The sequence below is a fragment of the Lygodium microphyllum genome, chromosome 24 (assembly GCF_053477565.2).
Source record: "Lygodium microphyllum isolate KBCC chromosome 24, Lygodium_microphyllum_v1.1.10, whole genome shotgun sequence".
Lineage (NCBI taxonomy): Eukaryota > Viridiplantae > Streptophyta > Polypodiopsida > Schizaeales > Lygodiaceae > Lygodium > Lygodium microphyllum.
The window spans coordinates 57,253,429-57,276,443 of record NC_141158.1 but is presented as its reverse complement, the minus strand read 5'-3'; the positions used below and the strand labels follow the sequence as shown (position 1 = coordinate 57,276,443).

Genomic DNA, 23,015 nt, shown 5'->3' with positions numbered 1-23,015 from the left:
CCCTAGCTTTCCTGTAAGTGTGTTTCCAGTTATCGTATCAAACCCGTGTGTGTGCTGGGACTTCATTCTATTGTAAATAATATTATCTGTGTGCGTATATCTCTACGTGTGTGTGAATGAACGCTTGTGCGTGTGTGCGTGTCAAAAATATTTAAAAAAAACTGATGCCAAGGAAGATTGCTGAAGCTGTCAAAGTGGCACAAGAAATCCTGGATCTAAGAAAAGAAGAAATATAAGAATGCCCTACAAGTGGACGACTATGGGCTGCTGCAATCGAAATGGCCCCAGGCCTCAAAGAAAGATCAAAAGTGCGGATGCTTTGAAACTGGTCCCTGGATTAGAGGTTTCAGCCCAACAAAAGCCATTGGAAGCAGTACTAAAGGGTTCTGAGGATATAATTTTATAGGGTAGCCTGGATCTCCTTGCGGATCTAAAGGAACTCCTTGATGACAGAATAGAGTTGATGTTGAAGTGGCAAGCACTATATGTGGACTTGGTACAAGCTGGCATTCAAGATCTTTTTGTCTTGCTAAATGACCGGTTTTATTGCAAAACAATTCTTTCCACAGACATTGCCCAAATAGATGAAGTTCTACCTGAAGCAAGACTTTCAGCACTTTTTTTGCATGCAGCTAAGGCAGTTGTAATAAAGCAACATGTCACACGAAGGTTCATTGGAAAATTTTGACCGCTTAATAGATGTTATCTTAGTGGGCAGTTCAAGGAGGCGAAAGCTTGCGCCATGGATGCTTAGTGAAAGCTAAGGAAAAAGCTTAGCTATAAAAAGCTTTTTGGGGAAAAAGCAGGAAATCAGGCCGTCAGAGGGCAATAAGCAGATCGCCTATGAAGTTCCACAGGGGGTATGCAGGGGAGAATGAATAGAAAAAACTCTGTATTGATCCTTTTCTGCAATATTTTGTCCTGAGTCAGAGATCGAAGCCAGCATCCAACGATCAAACACCATCTCGCAATGCGAGATAGAGGAAGTTCATAAGGGGGGCCTTGGCATCTTCTCCCCTCAGAGTTTATCGACCGATGTATAGAGTCCAAAATCTGGGTCATCAGAAGCTTTGATGCCTCTGTCAAAATGGCACCGAAGAAAGATAAGCAGCATATCAAAGATACAGACTTTGCAATAGGATGCCTTAACGACATCGAAGCAAGGTGACAGTATGCGTGGACAGAGCAACATTGACTGCAGCTTTAAGGCCACCGACTAAAGGGAATGTTGAGTAGGGAGCACATACAGTTGAATGCTATCAAAAGGATGGTGTTATGAGTGCAATACTGCAGTCATAATAACTACAACGATGACTAAGGAAGAGATCGAAGACTAATCGGGTTGGCCACTACACTGGAGAAGATGTCGGTACAACTGTTCAATCAGATCAATGAGGGTAGACGAGAGACCTGCTGACAAAAAAACAGATTTGAACATGAGATTGAAGGGGAGCTTATCACTTAGCCTATCATAAGTTATGTCAATCGAGGTGAAGCTTCTATAATCGACCTTGCTCACATAAAGCTACCGCTAAACCTAGTCATCACACAGAGAGCGAAGGAGTGTATGCTTTGCACACCTTGGCTTCAGCTCCATGATTGCTCCTGCAGGAAAAGCCTTGACAGATTAGGAGGAGAAGGCTTCTTCATCTGCTGCAGCAGTGCCTGTTGTCGATCGCAATCCCCTACTTCTCTCTCAGGGTGAAGCTGTACAACTATTGTTAAGAAGTGATTGAGTTGGAGAAGGAGTTTATGGGTGGCCTAAGCCTAGAGGCCGCTCGGGATTCTTCTTCTTGTACCTTGTATTTGTTATTGGCAAAAATAAAACAGAATCTTGGCATCATTTTCTTGTCTTGCTTATTCGCTTGATTGATCTTCTATCTTGAAATTCATCAAGGTCCTCTGTGGACGCGACTTTGTTTTCGAAAACCCTTCGACATCGTGATCGATTGATGTGGGCCTCCTTCCCTGCACCCCTCCAGCTCCCTGTGCGCAAAACCAGAATCGCAAATATGTGAATAACCTGATATGTTATAAGACAACATCAACAATTCAAGAATATGGCTTAGTGCATATGTTTGAAAGGTCTTTTGAAAGACCTTTTAGATAAGCAAGATGACAGACATCACTTGTTGAATGGTACATGCAATAGGCGCCACATGCTGCACTGACATCTCTCTCTCTCTCTCTCTCTCAGGACTCAGAACTAGAAAGATTAGAGGTAATGGAACTATGAAGTCTTCGTCTTCCTCTATCTCTTTCTTTCTCTCTCTCTCACTCCTGTTTGGGCACCAAACCAAAATACGGTCCCAGACCCTAGCAAGAAAATCCAATTAATACCCTTATATGGCCTACTAAATTATTACCTATAAAATCCAATTAATAACCTTATACGAGTATCTTTGGGACCTAGCCAAATCCATTGATACATGTCTATCTAGGCTTGAATATCCGCTACACATTCTGAACTAGCATGAACTGAGATGTCTCCCTACTTTTGAAAGCACCCAATGATAATATTTCCATCTTTGCGTATACATAATCACTCAATGCAGTGATACCTCGTTGGCTTTCAATTTTTGTGTCTTCATCTTGAAGGGTTTAAGTAGTAGCCTATCATATTGACATATACTTAAAAGCTAAAATTCTTGGTTTGATCAAACAAAAGAATAATCCCTACACCTCCATTCCCCTTCATAAATGGTTTGATGTCACAAAGGAGTAATTCCTAGGCCTCCATTCTACTTCATTAATGGTTGTTATCTTGAGAGTGTAAAGGGTGTTATCTTCTTATTGATTTTCTACAGAAGCCACTCAAACCCGTTGACTTTGAAGGTTAAAGTATAATAGCTTCTAGATGTTTCTCTCATCCACTTCAATGATACTTGCATCATCATTAATAAATAGAGGAGCCCTAATGGACCACCAACATACCTAGATCTATTAAGAGCATTAAAAACTAATTTTTTTTTAGATTTTCATCCTATCAAAGAATGGCAAAGGATTTCCTATTCTTGTCTCATTCAAGTAGAAAGAGAGTTGAGACTAGAGCAACAAATCTTCCACATTTCTAGCACAATGGTGTTATTTTTCTTCATGGATAATTCTATTGTCTTTATCTCATTTAGCAAAGGAAGGTGGAGGTCTTGATTGAAGCCCTTGCTAAAGCACTTCACATTCCTTCCCCCACAAATTTTCATAAGTATTGAGCTCCACAAATTTTATGTGCTCAATATTAAGTGTTGATCAATATAGTTACCTTCAATGGGCTTGCTTCACCACCAAATAATCTTTAGAGTAAGTAGAGGAGTTTTGGTAAATTTTGTAAAAAGGGATGAGAACAAATGTTGTATTATTGAGTAACCACTTAATTTAGGCATTAGGAGAAATATGGACTCTCTTTTTTGCCCCTTAAGGGGTTTCTCTCACCTCTCTCTCTCTAAAAAGAGATTCCAAAATAATATTATAAAAAGAGATCTTCTACAATCAAGAAAATCTTGTTTCTGTGTTTTCAATAGATTTCACCTATTATTTTATTCCCAAACTGCAGGATAAGGTCACTTTTTCTCAAAATCCTCATAACTTAAAAAATACAATTCTATTTTTTCTAAAAACGCAGCCAATCATTCTTTAATGCCCTCATGACTCTTTAATGCCCTCTTTAGTGCCCTCATGACTTTTCAATCATTCTCATTCTCGCTTCTTAAAAGGGCGGAAGTTAAAAAACGATATAAAATGACGTATACATCATATTTTAAGATTATTTTTTACCCAGAGACACCTTTTTGACTCAAGAGTTTCCTTGTAAATTTTCGTCTTTTTTGGACAAGTATATACCTATTTCTGGGCATTTTTTCATTCCCTCAGAAAGCTCTAGTTTTGTCCCAAATTTTGTGCATTCTTCTCTTTCCCTCCAGAATATGGTTTCTTGCATACGAGTTCTTCTGAAGCAGCATTGAGGAGTAGTTTTGATACCATTTGTTGAAATCAAAGAATCTCTATCTACAACACACTCTACCCTGCTACAAGCCATCTTCCTCTTCAGAAATATGCAGTAAGAAATCTCTGTCTTCAACAATCTATACTACAAGCAATCCAGTGATAATGGAGGTATCTTTATTTTTTAAATCTTTGTGATGTTATTATTCTTCACAGTTGTTGTTCAGTCCTTAAGCATCAATTCATAGAGCGAGAGAGAGAGGGGGAGAGAGAGAGAGAGAGAGGAGGGGAGAAGGGGGGGGACAGAGAGGACTGTGTGAGATGAACAAAGAAAATAAGTGATAGAGTGACAAATAGTAAATTAGGGTAGAAGATAAGATGATATTATTGTTTTCCACTAGCTAAGCTTCAGTATGAATGTGTTTAGGGTTTCCTTGATGAATTTTTGTTGAGAGAGAGAGAGAGAGAGAGAGAGAGAAAGAGAGAGAGAGAGAGAGAGAGAGAGAGAGAGAGAATATTTTGGATAGAACAGAAGATAAGATTTGATGCTAATTAGAGGTAGATTAAAAGCCAAGATTACCAGCTAATTAGGGTCTATCAAGACTGAAAGCAAGAGGAAGAGACAAGAACCAACTGGGTTTTAAAAAAAACACAGATATAGTGAATCAAAGGGGTGTAGTTCTGCTATTTGAATGTTAATCCAAGTTAACATTTGCATACTTTTTTTTTTGCAGAATGCAGGTGCAGGATGTACCAAGAGAAAGAGAGATATTCACTTTCAATTGGAGGATGAATATGCACCAATGTTCAAAAGAACTGTGGAAAGAGATGATGCAATAAGATGCAGGATGCAACAAGAAAGAAATGCAGAGAAAAAAAATGTGGACCTTTGGGTTGATGGGTGCATTTATCCACCCGATCCACTCACTCGAAGGCCACCACAATTTGAAGGGCTTACATCATTTGTAAAGTTTGCTTGTGAAGGCAATGAAGGATTGTATGGATACACATGCAGACTTGTCACACAAGGAATAGCAGGGGCTCATCAAACCTTGACAAATATGCAGACAAGATTACAAGGGAATATGCAGTCTTTGATGGAAAAGGATAGATTATTGGCTGAGAAGGATAGAGAGAACCAGAACCTACAACAAGCAATGTCTGTCATTGAAGATGCTATGCATGCTACACACGTGCAGAATATGGAGTTACAGTCTAAAGTCAATGACTTGGAGAAGGAGAATCAAAACATAGAGAGGAAGCTCACAAAAACTTTGGAGATTGGGCCCACTTTAAAAACCAAAGAGGCACGTCGGCGCATCCGATCCGTTAAACCAATTGGCCAATTAGCCAAAGGAAGTGGACAATATCATAGACAGATATATGCTCAATCTACTACAATGAGAAATATGTTTCCTCATGCAGAGAATGATACTATTGCCAAAGTCCTTAGCAAGAATATGGTAAAAAATGCATTGGAAAATCGTAAATTCGGGACATTGTGGATGGTGTTGCTAGTGAACGTCTTAGGGATATGAGCAACTTGTTTACTGCTACAGATGCTCAGGGATTATGTGACAAGGTGGGAATGAGTTCTGAGTCATATAGTATGCTCTATCAAAAATTGGATACAAGTTTTAAGCAAGTCTTCAATACTAAGCGAGTAATGCCTCTGCCAAAACCATTTCACGTGAAGAAGGCTCGAAAACAACTAAATGAGAAAGTTTTAGAACTAATTGGTGAGCCTACGCATCTGGAACATACACACATATTGAAGTATGGTTCCAAAGAAGTTGCCTTTGTATTGAATGCATCCAACAACTTTGTATTGGATATATGTAGGGTTCAGATTGCTATGGTCAAGTTTTACAATATGTCTATGGAAGAATGTAGAGGCAAGCTTAAGTTTGTCCTCAAACTTGATGAGAGTGAGATTATCAAGGGGCAAAAACTTGAGAGTGTGAGTATAACACTTATGAATCGAGCATTGGATCCCAACATCAATGAAAAACATCCTTTATACTTCAGTGTACAATCGGAGAATGAAATATGGTGGCTTGCAGCATTTGAAGTACCAAAGGAGGACCATGAAGTACTTAAAGTTTTTTTTAACCTCACTAATATACCCAGTGTTATTCAACAGCAAAATAATGGAGCAGTTTTACATGTTGAGGGGTTTGGGGACTATCAAGTTGAATGGCATCTTGCAGGTGATTTAAAAACATTGAAGTGTATGTTTGGTTTATCAAATGCAGCAAATGCAAAATTTCCGTACATATATTGCATGCAAACTAGGAAGAAAGGGAAAGATGGAAAGAAAGAATGGCTTGCCAAGGTAGGACAACAGGGTGCTCCGACACGTGATCAGAAAGTCATGAGAAATGGAATGCTAATTCCAGTGGATCCAAACTGGTGCCCTATTTTGGAAATACCACTAACAAGGGTTCACTTTTGCACATTGCATTGTTTGGTTAGAATAATTGAGAAGCTAGTATATGAATATATATGCTTTGCATACAAGATGCAGCCTGTGTCAGAATCTGATGCTACATGCAAGAAGGTAGAACAAGTCCTCTCTGAAGTTGGATTGCACGGAGGCCAAGTAGAAATAAAAAAGGACGAGCAAAAATCAGGGAAGAGTGGAAATGTTCCTTGTAAACCATGCTTTGGCGGACCCAAGGCTAGGAAGTTTTTATCTCCACCTCGAGATGAGGAAGGCAATATACTAGTAAAACAACCAGAGAAGTACGAAGCATGGAAAAAGTTGCACCTTGCTGTTTCAGATTGGAGCAATGGGGGACGAACGAGGATTGCGAAGGCTGAAGTGTGGATACACCTAGATAGATTAGCAGCTCTCTTACAGAAGTTGGGGTTTATGGATGGTGATGCCAATGCATTTAAAGAGACAGCTGTTAAATTTCATAAGTCCATGGTGGAGGCATGGACTACAAATAGCATAACACACTACATGGTCAGTATTATCACCATTGCAAAAAAAAATCATCATTTCGAATTACTTTGTGTTTCTAATCTCTTTTCTTGTGCAGCATATACTTGAAGCACATGGTCCATACTTTGCAGATCAAGGAAGTTTGGCAATATGGTCAACTCAAGGCATGGAAAGATCTCACTGGCAAGCTCACTGTGCTTTTCAAAAGGCAACTGATCATGGAGGTGGCATCAATGATTCCAATTCTATGAGGCAATTATTCCAATGGTGGTATAGGAGACTAGAGATACGATACGAGGAAAAAGAAAAGAAGTCCAAAACATCTCAAGAAGAATCTATAAGTAGGGCAATATATGAAGTGAGAAAAGCAAGATATGAAAACAACATAGCTAGACAACGGCACGCAGAATGGTTGGCAATCCAAGAGAGAGAAGGCAAAAAATGGAGACCTAGATAAAGATAATAATTTTGATGCATTTAGAGTCCACAAGAGAGCACAAGTCCCAAGGATATGACACATCAATACTCATATCTCTAACATGAGATGTCTTATAAATTTTCTTTAAAATTTCAAAGGTTTGTCACTATATTTTTCAAAGTCGATTTTGAACTTTGTTTTTTAATTATGAAAAGTCCATTTTGAAATCCTAACACAAAGATATGAAAATTCTAAACATTGGAACATTCATTGGCCTAGAGAGAGAGGGGGGGCATGAGGGGGGTGTCAGGAGATAGAGAGAGGTAGGGATGGGGTGGAGAAATGAAATGAAATGATAAATTTAAAATTCATTTACACCACAGTAAGTTTGAAAGTTTCGTATTTAAGTCGTCTCTCCTTTCATTTTTTCCCATTGCTCTCCACTCTACCCTCCACCTTTCTATCCTTCATCATCATAGCCATGGCACGTTCCAAGCTTCCTATCAAAAAGGCGCCTGCGAGAGCAAGAGCTCAACACTCTTCCGAATCTAGTGAGCGTACTGTGAGTGACAAAGATCCCCTGGTGACCGATAACGGTGGCCCTACTGGAGCCAATAATGGTGGCGCTACTGTGGCCAACAATGGTGGCCCTAGTATGGTCGATAATGATGGTTCACCATTGTCCAGAAATGGTGGTCCACATGCTCCAGCTGCTCCACCTCCCACTACTACTCCAGCTCGTAATACACGCCCTCCAACACATAAAAAGCGAAGATGGAGACCAGGCACAGCTGCGCTACGCGAGATAAGGAAATTCCAGAAGAGTGCCGAATTGATTATTCCTAAGGCACCATTCTCCAGGTTGGTGTGAGAAATACTGCAAGATCTACAGTCAGGGCATCATCACAAGTTCTTTTCGAGGAACCAGGCAAGGAATGTGGGGCGATGGTCAAGCCAAGCCTTGCTTGCTCTCCAAGAATCAGTTGAAAGCTACTTGATTGATCTAATGAGTGATGGTCAACTTTTAGCCATTCATGCCCGACGTATCACTATTAAGCCCATAGATCTGGTTCTTGTTCGCAGGATCCGCAATAACAAGGATGCATTTAATCTTAATGTCAACAATATGCTTTGAGAAGCTACCTTGTAATTGGATCTATGTTTTTAGCTCAGGTTTGGTTGTAGATTGTAAGGATCTTAGTTTTGGGTTATCTTTCCAATAGACCTTCAAGTATTTGATAGTAGTGGCCTGCAAAATGGAGCTAAATTTTCCCTAGCTCTAGTTGTACTTGGTGCGATGCACTATCTACTGTGTATTTCATAGTTTCACAATGCTAAATCCAATATGTGATATTCTATTTTGACCATGTTTCGCATTGTGTGAATTTTCAAGTTTCCAATTTTGTAAGTAGTTTTGTTGAGGATAAATTCAATGTGCAACCACGTACACGTCGGTGATCAGTTGTACATGGGCCGATGCACTATATCCTTACTATATTTAGTGGTTTGGCAACAGTATATCTGATGCGATATTCCATTTTACCCATGATTTATTTTTTGTCAATTTTTAAGTTTCCAATGTTTCGCATTGCGAGGTTGACAATACATTTAATCTACAGTTGCACACACTCATTATCAATACAATTTAATCTACAGTTGCGAGGTTGACAATACATTATCAGTGTAGTATAATGCAGTTAATGCATTTTCAAAAAAAGATTCAACCGTCAAATTTATAAATCGGAATTTGGCGAAACTTCACCCTCATGCTGGGCATTAGAAAAACTCATTTATATTAAAAATTTGGCCCCATCAGAAGCCTCTAGGTCACCTGTCCGGAGGCTTGCGTTCAGGGCCCCAGATGCGAGCCTCCGGACAGGTGATCCAGAGGCTTCTGTTGGGGCCAAAAAAAATTTGGATGGTTGATGTGTCCTTGAGGAGCCTACAGGTAAAATTTCATGTGAATCGGAGCACTGGTGATATTTTTCCTAAGCGTGGATTCATTAATTGAAATTTTAGGGTTTTTGAAAAGTTTGGCTATAAGTTTAAAGTTTCACCTCATTTTACACATTTCACTTTTGAGTTCTGAGTTCTCTCTCCTAGAAGACATGGTACGCACCAAGCAAGCGGCCCGGAGATACCCCCCTGGAAATTCCATACGGCAGCCACGTCCTCTAGCTCCACCACCACCACCACCACGCCAGCATCGCAAGCGTCGATGGAAGCTAGGCACAGTGGCTCTTCGCGAGATCCGCCATTACCAGAAGACCACTCACCTCCTGATACCGAAGGCTCCATTCCAGAAGTTGGTGCGGGAGATCATGGAGGGCATACTGATCATGAATAACAGGAACCAGTTTCCAAACACATCACGCGCGAAACAACTAGATCGCTGGACTGCCCAGGCCCTCCTCACACTACAAGAAGTTGCTGAAGCCTACCTCATCAACTTATTTGGAGACTCAGTCTATGCAGCGGTGCATGCAAGGAGGGTCACTGTCACCGAGAGGGATCTGCGGATAGTCAGGTTCTTTCGGTGATGGAAAGATAGTCCTCGCGGAGGTCAGCAAGGATAGAGGTGTACAAACTCAAAAGCACATGGAATGTAGCTTCTGAAGACATTTTGTAAAGCCTTGGTTGTAATGGACCCCATGTAAAATTGTTATTAATACAAATACAAAGTTTTTGGCCCGTCTTATTTTTGTTTAGTCACTTGATATTTATTTTATTTACGTCGTTGAGTTATCGTTACATGCGTTCGAACAAATACATGTTGCGCACGAATTCGATAAAGCACTGTGTATTAAATTTAGGGTACGAATCGTGTTACGTATAAATTCGATAAATAAATGTAACATTCAAGTTTAAAAAAATAGTAAATGACACGTATCACAAACTACATTGCACGCGAATCCAACAAACATCAGTTTTCATTACTTGAAGAGAAGATTACAAAGTGTAGTACATCAGTGATGCGATATCAGTAGGCAATAAGTACATCTATTCTCTCCTAGGCTTCTTGGAGCTAGGCTCCCCATGGTCAGAGCTATTCTTGATCATAGGCAACAATACATTTTGCCCCAATAGTTCCTGTCTAATGACAGTGGGGTCTTCAACACTGGCAACCATGCCACGGGCCACCATGGAGAAAAGTGGGCCAGACCTAGTACTCGTGAATAAGTAGAGAAGCTTCGAACGTCGAAGCAACACTACTTTCTCCAGGCTGGAGTTGGTCGGGATGGTCTTGAAGGGCCCAGCCTTTGTTAGTGCCCTCAACTTCAAGAAGTTCTCTACAAAAGCAGGGCAGCATGTCTTATGAAATACAATAATGTCGTTGACAAGCTGCCCAATATACTCCTTCAATGCGGAGTCTTGCACCCTTCCTTGGCTACCAGATCGGCCACCCTGCCTAGATGAAAACTCATCTATATAGAAAATTTCCTGCAACACACAAGTTCAGTATCAAACTCACTATGCATGGAGTGTGCTGAAGTTATATAAATCATATTCATATGAAACTTAACCAGTAGGGCCTCTAGGGCATCGGGAGCACACACATGTGTTTTTGTCGAGATCGGGTGCAGATTCAGGCCCCCAGACGCGAGCCTCCGGCCAGGGCACATCTGCGGGCCCGATCCCGACAAAAACACATGTGTGTGCTCCCGATGCCCTAGAGGCCCTACTGGTTAAGTTTCATATGAAACCGAGAACATTATCTTCTCTGCATCATTTATCTGCCGCTATAATGGAGCATCCAGGTCTGCTCCTGCCACTGGGCTGCCCTCGTCTCTCTCCTGGGTAGGCACTGCATAGTCAGGTCGAGGACCAAAAAGGCTTTCCTGCAACCGCTGGAACTCCTCATCAGAGATCTGATACTGTGGCGCCGCATCCTCAATCTGCTCCTGGATGCTCACAATGGCAGAGATGTCATCGATGCTCGTGCCATCATAACGAGCCACCTCATCAACATGTGGTGGGGCATCCTGTAAATCAAAATCTATGAAATCACTAGGTGCATCACGCACCATGCTACAGTATAGTTCTTCTTCCCTAAGCTCCAACAACTCTAGCACATCCTGCATGAGTAGATATTCCACCCCCTCGATGGTGATACCATGGAGAGAAGAGAGGGGTGGCTCTTCGCTAGTGGGCATCTCATCAGGGCAGGGAGGTGGGTGCATAATGGCCAAGCTCTGTGCTGCCTCAACACTCAGATCGAGAGTGATCTCCTCAGGCTCCCTCTCAAAGTACTCTAATAGTGGCCGAGAGGGTGCGTCGATGTCCTCGTCACTGTCCTCTTGCACCTCAGTGCACATAACATATATGGCAAAGGCGGTGTCGAAGGATTTGTGAAAGCAATGTCGCAACCACAGAAGTCCTTATTAAATTTCAGGATTGGCAATCAATCTTACAAATAGACAAGATGAATAGATTGATAAGCAATAATAGATCTGCCAAACTTCCAATGAGTCTGACACAATGGCTTAACTTTAAAGATGCACCACAGATAGAAATAGCTACACTTGAGTCACATCATGTGCCAACCAAGATGCCTGCATGTAAGTAGCTATTTATATTGGGGTTCACTGCAGAGTATCTGTTTCCAGCACAGTAGCTTCAATCCTTTTCATTTGGAGAAGACCGTCCATACCATCCAAGCCATCTCTTTGTACATAAGTTCCAATTTGTCTTTTGCATCTGGGAAGTTCGTAGAACACCAATGTTGTAAAGCAGATATATTATTTATCCAGTGGTTCACTACAGTATGGGCAGGTTTGCAACCATTTCTCATAGCTTCAAAAGCAACAGGATCAGTGTCCGCATAGACTTCCAAATCTGTCTTCAAAGACTTATGCCTCTCCTCTGTACCTTTTAGTTCTAATTAGGCTGCCTCACGTTCAACTGTATCCTCTCTGCCTTTCTTGGAGCACTCTATCTCTCTAGTAAGCTGTGCTTGCTGTTACTTTAAGTTTCCTATAACAGCTTCGAGTTTTGCTCGAACTTGTCTCAGCTGATCAGCAGAGCTTGGAAAACTCCAGAAATATTCATACGTGCCAATCTTGTCTTTGAACAGGAGATCGTCATCAACTAAGGTCTGTAGCACATCCTTCACTGTTTGACTGACCACCCCTTTCCTGGGTCTTGCTTCTCCAATTCACGCAGAAGATAGACATCCTGGCTTTCATGGAAGATCTTTAAAGGTTGACTTCTCTTTTTCGTCCAGAGAGAGACTTCTATTCTTCGACATGAACACTCCCATATTTGCGACGATACGTTCCGCTTGCAGCCGAGAGAGATGCTCAACTTCGAATCCGGATGGGTCTACCACCGTGGACGCCGCCTGTGCACTGCGCTGCGACTGTCAGTCCACAGGCTTTCTCCTCAACTTGGCGGCCATGCCGACAACTCCATGACTAATCATTGACTCCTTTTTGCAATTATGTTTGTTGATGCCGATGTCTTCATCTTGAACTTCACTTATTCCCTGCAGCTTCTCACCAGATGTCGCACCTTTGACTTGACTGACTGTTATGATTGAAGATTCCGTTGTTAACTTTATCTCCAAAACTTGCCATAATCATTGTGTCACCTTGTCATCTTCTGCAACGTTCTCAGTCTCCTCAGCACATTCTTTTTGTCTGTCCACTCACCGTCTCCGTTCTTCTGCTGTCTCACGCCTGCTACCTTATTCGTCATCCTTTTATGTATGCGGTGATCTTGATGTCGACGACGACGATGATGATAAAACATTGCTGGTCATTTCTGTGTAGGAAGAAATCCCTCTTCCTCTGATCCGGATCGATGGATGAATATATCGGAATCAAAAATGGATTATAGCACAGATGCTGTGATTATGTACTGTTGCTGAGAAAGGATGGCTCCTCCTCCGAGCTCCTTGAGAGTCCTCGATAGCCTTCCCCTCTGCCTCCGTGCTCACAATCCGATAGATCTTCCCTTGGCGTTCTGATTCTCTCCTTTCAAAATATCGAATATATGATCAGGATTCCCCAAGCTTGATTCCCCCCAAAACTCCTCTGTTCCTCCCTTCCTTTTCCTGCCGCGTTCCTCCATCCCAAAATACCTCTTCTTCTTTTTCAAAATAGCTCCCCTTCTTCCCCCCAAAAAGGCTCTTTCCTTTTTCAAAAATAGCCATCCGTGGCAAAGCTTTTTCCTTTATTAGACCCTCTGAATCCAGTAATAAGACTGTGCTCGGCAGCTGGATGATGTCGAACCTTCACCACTGTCAAAGATTTCAAGAAATCCCCCAAGCTCCAAGTTCAGCGTATCTTGAAATGTATGCATTCCATGAGATTACATCATGAATTGGCAGCATGTCAAAAACACGATGTGCTTCAGCAAGTAAGCCACTTATGCCATACATGTCTACCAGTTTGTTTCCAATATAAAGCTGAGGCAAGAGACTACATCACGAATGGGTAAGTTGTTGAAAACATGATGTACTTCCGCAAGGGAGCCAAATTTCCCATACATATCCACAAGAGAGTTGCCCACCAAGGGCTACAAGCGCCACATTTACCATAGATACTAATAAGTATGCTATTAACAAAAACTTCTGAAGTGAAGCCCTTCATGTGAGCATCAATACTCATACGCTGAGAATAAATGTAATCACAACAACTAAATATGTACAAAGTACCAAATCCCATGCACAACTTTTGGGTGGTTTACACACCTCGAATGCGCAGCAATACGACATCCACCCCCTCTAATCCTGCGCATCCTCCGGATGAGCCAACTACCCATGATCATTATCATCAAGATCCACAAACAAATCAATCTCTTCATTATGCATTTCCGGTAGATCAACAAGATTTTCAGCCATATCATCTGTCTCTTCCATTGGAGTTTCTTGTCGTTGCTCTTCTCTTGAAAATTCTTCCAATGCATAATCCTCATCATCTCTTTTCTTGAAAATCTTGATTCTTTTTCCAGCAATTGGCACTCTAAGCACTGTCCCATCCAACTCTGTCAGTTCATATGTTGCATTATCAAAGACATGTCTGACTATGTATGGCCCAAACCATCTTTTCACCATCTTCCGAAGTGCAGTATGCTGATTTTCAAGGCTACTATCAAAGACCAATACCCAATCTCCCTCTTCTATTGCTCTAGGCCGCAAGCGATGCCTACTATCAAACCTGTCCTTGTTCCTTAGTCTAGCAACTTTCAACCTGTCAATAGCTAGCTGAATATCCTCAGGTCTCCTCTCCAACTGTCGAATCCGAAGAGCTAAGAGCTCCTCTCTCGTCAAATCCTCCTGCCAAGGTAAAACTGACCAAGTCAAAGCACAAGTCTCAATCGGCATAACAGGTTTCTGACCATACATCAACTCTGCAGGCATATATCCTGTAGTAACACTATGAGTCGTACGATCAGCCCATAAAGCAAATGGTAGAAGTCTCGGCCATTCTCCAATCCGTCCTCTGCATGCTTTGGCTAATGCTTTCACTATCGGCGGATGCCCTCTTTCACTTTTCCCATTTCCCTCTGGATTGTATGCTGTGGTTAGAGCCAATTTGATTCCTAGCTGAGAGAAAAACTCCCTAGCTTCATCTGCATCCAATTCACCACGATCCGCAGTGATCTTACCCACACAACCATACCTGCAGAAAATTTCCTCCAATAAGAACTTACACACTGCACTAGTGGTCTTCGTTCTCAAAGATCTGCCCTCAACATGATTAGTAAGATCCTCTCTAGCCAAAACAATGTACCTCATCTGCCATAGACCCATAGGCATGGTAACCAAATCAACTACCCACTTATAATGAATGCATAGCGGATAGGTAGGATGAAGCTCATCTCTATGACGCACTACTGAATACATCTGGCAGTCTCTGCAAGTCTCAACAAAGTGAGAAACATCTCTATACATGCCTTTCCACCAATATTTCTCCCTGATCTTCTCATAAGTAGCCCATACTCCTCTATGACCAGCCCAAGGACTCTCATGAAACTCCCTCATCACCTGTAACTGTGACTCTCTATCACAGACAACCCGCAAAGGTAATCCGCCTCTTTTCTTCGGATGCTTCCAAAGAAATCCGTCCTTGAGAAAATAACCATAGGCTTTCCTTCTGATCTTCTTGAACTCTTCATCTGTCCATTCATCTCTTTTGCTTAGTGTACTAAGGTACCTGCCAATCTGCAACCAATCTCCAACATAAAGTTCTTCTGTGAAAGCCACAATATCATAAACATGACAAACATGATCAACCATAGTGGCTGAAATTTCTGCATCATCCTCTTCTGCAAGTAGAGTCTCCTCATCATCATACCTGGCTCTAGACAACATATCTGCCACTGGATTATCCTTCCCTGCTATGTGTTTAAATTCCGGATTTAATGACTTGATGTATGCAATCCATCTCAACATGGCTATATCTGGAGTAGAGCAACTCGTGATCATACCAATCAATGGCAAGCAATCTGTCTCTACCACAACTGAAGCTCCAATAAAGTACTCCTTGTCACATTTGAGAGCCGTCACAATCCCCAATAACTCCCTCTTGATTTGCGGATATCTCCTCTGTCTCTCGTTTAGGACTTTTGCCCCAAACCGAATAGCATACCTGTTTCCATCTGCATCATCTTGACCCACAGCCCAACCTATGCCAATTGGACTAGTGTCAACTGTCAATACAATAGGCCTATCACAATTATAATTCGCTTTCCTGAGAGTAGGAGCATTCTGCAATAACTTCTTCAATTTCCGCATGGCTCTAGTGTGGCTCTCATCCCAATAAAATTTCTGCCCCTTTCGAAGCAGCTGATACAAACAATCTGCAATGTGTGCAAAATGAGGTATCCAAATCATATAAAACACACAAGCACCAATGAATCTCCGTACCTCAGAAGTGGTGGAACAATACTCTGCAATCTTGCCTATAGCATTCACCTTATCAGGTGAAGGTTTCCTGCCATAATATCCACACATATGCCCAACAATGACAACCTCATTCACTCCAAAAACAGATTTTTGCCCTGAAAGTGTCAAGTTCACTTCTTCTAACCTGGCCAAAATCTTCTCACATGCTGAAATATGTTCAGCCACAAAGTACCTGCATCCCTGCTCATTTAGGCTCTCATTCTTCTCTTCTTCTGCACACCCTTTAATGGGCACATCATCCAAGAAAGGCATAGTAAGCTGAGGTATGTAATCACGAAGGACCTTATGCATGGCATTCATCATATGCGCAACAGAATTAGTAGCACCTTGAGGCAAGGTACACATCCTGACAAGCCCAATAGGAGTTCTCATGGTGGTTATGTCCCTGCTTTCCAAAGCCAGCTGAAACTGATCATATCCTGAATACAAATCACCCAAAGAATAGATGGCACGTCCAGCAAATGCCTCTGCAAACTCATCCACAACTGGACCTATACCAACATTCCTGATGGTAACTCTGTTCACTGGCTGCATGTCCTGAATAAATCGAAGAGTACCATTCTTCTTTGGAACTGTAAACCACCTGTTTGAGTATGGTGCAGATGAAGGCTCAAGGATTCCCATCCTGATTTTCTCATTCAATAAATCAATCAGCTTTGGCAAGTGTGCTTTAGGCACTGGAATAGGTCGGAGATTCCATGGAATATGAGGAATAGTAAAAATGACCATAGGAGCAACAACATCAGGATTCACACATCCAATCTCATGTGGGACAAAAGCAAATCCCCTTCCATGACGCTCAAGCATCTCCTGAAAGCATTGCTTCTCCATGGGTAACAAAAAATCACCATTTCCAATTTTCAATTCAGCAAGTGTCTCTGCTGAAAATTTATGACCAATATGCTCCGGATTTCTCAAAATTTGCTGTTTAGCAGCCCTCTCTATTTGCTGATCACTGTCAGATGGAAGCGGTACAGCAACCGGCTTCACCTTCTTATCCACAGTTTTGTACTTCGTGTCAACCCTGGCTTCATTATGCTCTTCTGCATTACATAAACCTTGCTGTAAATCAGCAATTCTGCACTCCAATGGCTGAATATTCTCAGCCCTCTGCTCTATGGACTGCATAGAAACAGCCCCAAACTCTGAATGCTGAAATATTTCAGCAATAAACTCTGTTGGCTGAAAATTTTCAGCCCTCTGTCTCTCTGAAAGCTGATCATAACCAGCTGGAAACTCTGTTTGCTGAATTTCTTCAGCACTCAACACTCTTTGCTGAGTTTCCTCAGCCTCTGACTCAATCTGTGACACAAAATCTGCAATTTCTTGAAACATGTCCAGGGATTGCACTAATACATTACCATGACAATTCAGCATATCAGTTTTCAGCATATCTCTCATCTCTGTCATCGTATCTGCACAAATCACACTGTCATACATACCATCTATGTGCTCATCATCCTCCAAAATTCCTGCATTTTTCAAATTTTTCTCCTTCCTGCATATATACTGCCTGGCAGCTCTAGGCAACCTAGAAGTCTTCTGATAGCTCATTGAACTGTTTGCTGAAATCCCAACATAACCGGAGGAGAAAACACTGCTGCCAGGAGGCGAGAACTCCAATCTCCTCTCCTCTGTACCACCGTCGTCTCGCGAAACGGTGGTACCTAATGAAAACCCGAATCCCTCACAGTGGGCAAGGGTGCATCTCTCAGAGTATCTCTGTTTCTAACATGATTCACACATACAGTCATAAACTGAACTGCTCTCATACCATCTTTACTGCGAATCCGTGCATAAGCAGATCCATCATCCATGACCTTTGTCTCCATGCGCATCTCTGTAATGAATGGCTGTCCAAGAATTATGGGATACGAGCATGAATCCTGCACAAAGAAATGAAAATCCTCCTCTACATCACCAATAGAAACCCTAACACTAGGGCAAGCAGCATATAAATCACCTGCAGTGTTATTGGCGGCTCTCATACGCCACCCATGCTCTACATCCATAGGCCATCTGTTACTCTCATAAACTCCACGAACAATGAGATTAATCTCTGAACCATGATCAACCAATGCAACATAAGGCACCTGTTTCTCTCCAACCTTTACCATCGTCTCTGTAGTTGCCCTAGCCCAATGGCTCCGCGAGAAGTGACTACGCGGTATCAAAACAGGCTCATCAATTTCAGCATAATGCATAGGCTGAACCCTCTTTTCTACCTGCGGCAAAACAGAAGCATTATCAACCATAACCTCATCATCATCATCATCCAACTCTCCGATCAAAACTCCCTGTGTATCAGTGGTAGCCAATGCATGTCTTTTCCTCTTCAGGACCTCCTGAAACTGATCCTGAAACTCTCTTTTTGAGATGCCCAAAATCTCAGAAATAGTGAAAGTCACCTCACTGCCAAGTATCTTATCATTAAAGATTTTCTTCATGTCTGTAGATGTCTCAATATCGGACATCAATCTGAATCCTGGCTGCTTTCTCTCTCTAGGCTCTTGCCTCTTTTCTCTCTTTTGAACATCCTCCATCTGTCGATCTGGCCCTGGTCTTGAAGACGGTCCTGCAGTAGGTGGAGTAACAAACTCACCCCCTCTAGTCTTCTTAGCTGCACTTGGATTGTCTTCATCCCTCTTACGCTTCTCCTCAACAAATACATCTGCACCATGAGATTTAGCCAAATAAGCATAAATAGAATACCTGTCAACAGGCGAGTCCCATCCTGTCTCTGATCTGATGCTAGAGCCTGCGCTAGTCAAAACAGCTTGCTGAATTTTCCCCTTGTTTGCAGTCTCCATAGCATAAGTCCATAGTGCGGACTGAGTCTCCGATCCCTTCTCAATCTGTACTCCATATGCAGGAGCATCACCTCTAGCCATCACATAAGAAGTACGCGCAGCCATGTCCTCCACTAACTTCTTCATTCCACCTTTACCAAAGTTGGTAGCAAGTGGAGCTCCTGTCTCAGTCAACCAAATTTTACCATCTTGCCCCCAATATACCAAATTCTGCCTCCTTGCATCCTGGAAAGAGTCACAATCCCTGCAATGCTGATGCTCCGTACTATCACACCAAATACATCTCCGATCTCTCCTAGGAGCACTAGGAGCACTCCTAGGTGCAATAGGAGCACTAGAAGAAGTAGCAGGCACAGTGGAAGCAAACTGCTCCTTCAACTTACCCACCAACTCCGCTTTGACTGACTCAAGTGTCAAATCTGTGATTCCTTTGATTATATCATCAATAGAGGTAGGCACCGATGGAACAGATGGGTTTGGAGCAGAAGGTGTAGGCATCGGTCGTGGAATAGGAGGAATAAGTGGAGTAGAAACAGTAGGCACTGGCATAGGCCAAGAAACTGGCTGAGGAGGAGAAGAAATAACAGGAATAGAAGTAGGCATAGGAGCTGATGATGATGTAGGTGTCATGGAACCATTCTGTAGACGAGTCTTCCATATCCTCCTCTTGGTCAATGTCGAAACTGCATCCTGAGCATCCTGCCAATCAGTTTTAAGACCCATAGGCTTCGTGCGATCTTCAAGAAGCTCACCCAATTCTTCTTGAAGAGTAGGATCTGCAGCTTGCAAGAAAAGTTCAACTTTTTCAACATCCAATGCTCTTTGTTCAATAGCATCAAGCTGACTATACCTTTCTTCGAATTCTCGAATCAGCTCCGAAGCAGCAAGACCTTTGTTTGGCATGTAGACCCACTCTCGGAATGACCGTCGAGTAGCCATACCAAAGTCCTCAAGGAAATATTCTTCTTTAAGAGCCTTCTTAAAATCTTGCCAATGTGTATTTTGAATATATAAATCAGTCACCTTTGTCCTCAAAGCAGGTGTGACAAGTCGAAGGAAGTACTTACTCATAAGTCCAGCAGGAACTCCAAAGAACCCCATCTTGATCTCATATGTCTTCAAATATGCTGAAACATTACGCCCATCAAATAGCTTCTTCTCACTCTCAACTGCTTCAATAGCCTTAGTCGCGCTGTTTGCATTCTCCTGCTCCGAATAGAGTTGCCTTTGCTGAGACAACTGCTGTTGATGCAATTGTTGTTGCTGCTGCATATACATTTGAGTTTGCTGATTTTGGAGCTGCATATACATGGACATATTCTGCAAAATCTGTTTTAGATCCTCCGTTGAAGTACTTGACGCAGCAGTCATAGATGGAGCTGAAGTAGACGCAGCTGGAATTGAAGAAGAAGCTGAAATAGAGGCTGAAGTGTCTCCCATCCTGAAATTTCTGCGACGCTTTCACGTCGGGTTCACCAAAGATGTCGAAGGATTTGTGAAAGCAATGTCGCAACCACAGAAGTCCTTATTAAATTTCAGGATTGGCAATCAATCTTACAAATAGACAAGATGAATAGATTGATAAGCAATAATAGATCTGCCAAACTTCCAATGAGTCTGACACAATGGCTTAACTTTAAAGATGCACCACAGATAGAAATAGCTACACTTGAGTCACATCATGTGCCAACCAAGATGCCTGCATGTAAGTAGCTATTTATATTGGGGTTCACTGCAGAGTATCTGTTTCCAGCACAGTAGCTTCAATCCTTTTCATTTGGAGAAGACCGTCCATACCATCCAAGCCATCTCTTTGTACATAAGTTCCAATTTGTCTTTTGCATCTGGGAAGTTCGTAGAACACCAATGTTGTAAAGCAGATATATTATTTATCCAGTGGTTCACTACAGTATGGGCAGGTTTGCAACCATTTCTCATAGCTTCAAAAGCAACAGGATCAGTGTCCGCATAGACTTCCAAATCTGTCTTCAAAGACTTATGCCTCTCCTCTGTACCTTTTAGTTCTAATTAGGCTGCCTCACGTTCAACTGTATCCTCTCTGCCTTTCTTGGAGCACTCTATCTCTCTAGTAAGCTGTGCTTGCTGTTACTTTAAGTTTCCTATAACAGCTTCGAGTTTTGCTCGAACTTGTCTCAGCTGATCAGCAGAGCTTGGAAAACTCCAGAAATATTCATACGTGCCAATCTTGTCTTTGAACAGGAGATCGTCATCAACTAAGGTCTGCAGCACATCCTTCACTGTTTGACTGACCACCCCTTTCCTGGGTCTTGCTTCTCCAATTCACGCAGAAGATAGACATCCTGGCTTTCATGGAAGATCTTTAAAGGTTGACTTCTCTTTTTCGTCCAGAGAGAGACTTCTATTCTTCGACATGAACACTCCCATATTTGCGACGATACGTTCCGCTTGCAGCCGAGAGAGATGCTCAACTTCGAATCCGGATGGGTCTACCACCGTGGACGCCGCCTGTGCACTGCGCTGCGACTGTCAGTCCACAGGCTTTCTCCTCAACTTGGCGGCCATGCCGACAACTCCATGACTAATCATTGACTCCTTTTTGCAATTATGTTTGTTGATGCCGATGTCTTCATCTTGAACTTCACTTATTCCCTGCAGCTTCTCACCAGATGTCGCACCTTTGACTTGACTGACTGTTATGATTGAAGATTCCGTTGTTAACTTTATCTCCAAAACTTGCCATAATCATTGTGTCACCTTGTCATCTTCTGCAACGTTCTCAGTCTCCTCAGCACATTCTTTTTGTCTGTCCACTCACCGTCTTCGTTCTTCTGCTGTCTCACGCCTGCTACCTTATTCGTCATCCTTTTATGTATGCGGTGATCTTGATGTCGACGACGACGATGATGATAAAACATTGCTGGTCATTTCTGTGTAGGAAGAAATCCCTCTTCCTCTGATCCGGATCGATGGATGAATATATCGGAATCAAAAATGGATTATAGCACAGATGCTGTGATTATGTACTGTTGCTGAGAAAGGATGGCTCCTCCTCCGAGCTCCTTGAGAGTCCTCGATAGCCTTCCCCTCTGCCTCCGTGCTCACAATCCGATAGATCTTCCCTTGGCGTTCTGATTCTCTCCTTTCAAAATATCGAATATATGATCAGGATTCCCCAAGCTTGATTCCCCCCAAAACTCCTCTGTTCCTCCCTTCCTTTTCCTGCCGCGTTCCTCCATCCCAAAATACCTCTTCTTCTTTTTCAAAATAGCTCCCCTTCTTCCCCCCAAAAAGGCTCTTTCCTTTTTCAAAAATAGCCATCCGTGGCAAAGCTTTTTCCTTTATTAGACCCTCTGAATCCAGTAATAAGACTGTGCTCGGCAGCTGGATGATGTCGAACCTTCACCATTGTCAAAGATTTCAAGAAATCCCCCAAGCTCCAAGTTCAGCGTATCTTGAAATGTATGCATTCCATGAGATTACATCATGAATTGGCAGCATGTCAAAAACACGATGTGCTTCAGCAAGTAAGCCACTTATGCCATACATGTCTACCAGTTTGTTTCCAATATAAAGCTGAGGCAAGAGACTACATCACGAATGGGTAAGTTGTTGAAAACATGATGTACTTCCGCAAGGGAGCCAAATTTCCCATACATATCCACAAGAGAGTTGCCCACCAAGGGCTACAAGCGCCACATTTACCATAGATACTAATAAGTATGCTATTAACAAAAACTTCTGAAGTGAAGCCCTTCATGTGAGCATCAATACTCATACGCTGAGAATAAATGTAATCACAACAACTAAATATGTACAAAGTACCAAATCCCATGCACAACTTTTGGGTGGTTTACACACCTCGAATGCGCAGCAATACGACAGCGGCATCCCTCTCAATGAGATCCATCGTGACGTGGTCCTGTGACAAGGTGGGCACTGCTCTAGCGCGGAGATGTTGCCCCACATGCACCAGGGCTCGACTTATCACCTTTGCATGGCTGGATC

General features: G+C 42.3%; 2 pseudogenes; both read right to left on the bottom strand.

Moving 5' to 3' along the window:
* Positions 1 to 11,934: 11,934 nt before the first annotated feature.
* LOC148015123 (meiotic nuclear division protein 1 homolog pseudogene) lies at positions 11,935 to 12,573 on the bottom strand (annotated as a pseudogene).
* Positions 12,574 to 13,128: 555 nt separating this feature from the next.
* Positions 13,129 to 21,440, bottom strand: LOC148015122 (meiotic nuclear division protein 1 homolog; annotated as a pseudogene).
* Positions 21,441 to 23,015: the final 1,575 nt, after the last annotated feature.